This window comes from Echinops telfairi, unplaced genomic scaffold (genome assembly GCF_000313985.2).
Source record: "Echinops telfairi isolate 266 unplaced genomic scaffold, ASM31398v2 ScPeMD7_42;HRSCAF=159, whole genome shotgun sequence".
Lineage (NCBI taxonomy): Eukaryota > Metazoa > Chordata > Mammalia > Afrosoricida > Tenrecidae > Echinops > Echinops telfairi.
This window is the reverse complement of record NW_022103940.1, coordinates 1,981,474-1,982,232: the sequence shown is the minus strand read 5'-3', so window position 1 is coordinate 1,982,232 and position 759 is coordinate 1,981,474.

The window sequence follows — 759 nt, the reverse complement described above, 5'->3', positions numbered from 1 at the left end:
AAGGCCTCATTGATTGTGACCAGATTGACAGGTTTGACTCGCCCCCTTCACAAGCTGACAGATTATATAATGTGTTTTATGTGTATATACACACACATCTATATAAAGAGAATTACTCATTCTTTCTAAAGTTTCAGTTGTAAAATTATAATTTTGTTAACATATTTATTGACAAACACTTCTTTGCAATTCAAAAAGCATGTGTTTGAAGCATACAGTGATGGTTTGTCATCTGTATGCTCATGTCGTCTAAGATAAAAACCACAAGAGTGAATATACTCTCTTTCCAAGGACTGTCTTTGAGCTCCTTTTTAATCTCTCCCTCTTGCTCCTGCTACCCTGGCAACCATTATGTTGCCAAAGGTCTAAGTTATAAAGGATGTCTGTGCTTCGTGACTTCTGATCATATATGTAGAATCCACTACCATCAAATCAATTCCAACTCATAATGACAGAGGATAACTGTTTCACAGGATTTGGAGGCATGTAAATCATTCCTGAAGCCAACTGCCACATCTTCTTCCCTCACAAGATCCAGCAGAGGGATTAAAGCACAGCACCCCCAGGGCTCCTAAGAATATAATAGGGAACTTCAAGGAGTGTGTGGGAAATTTCCATTACTTTTAATACCATTTCTTCTTGTGTGTTTTCAAGCCTCCCCATATATGTAAGGCTCAGAATAGTATTTGTTTGGACCTAATCTGGTCATTGATAATGGATAGATAGCTTTAGATATACTGATAAAACGTGATAGAACGT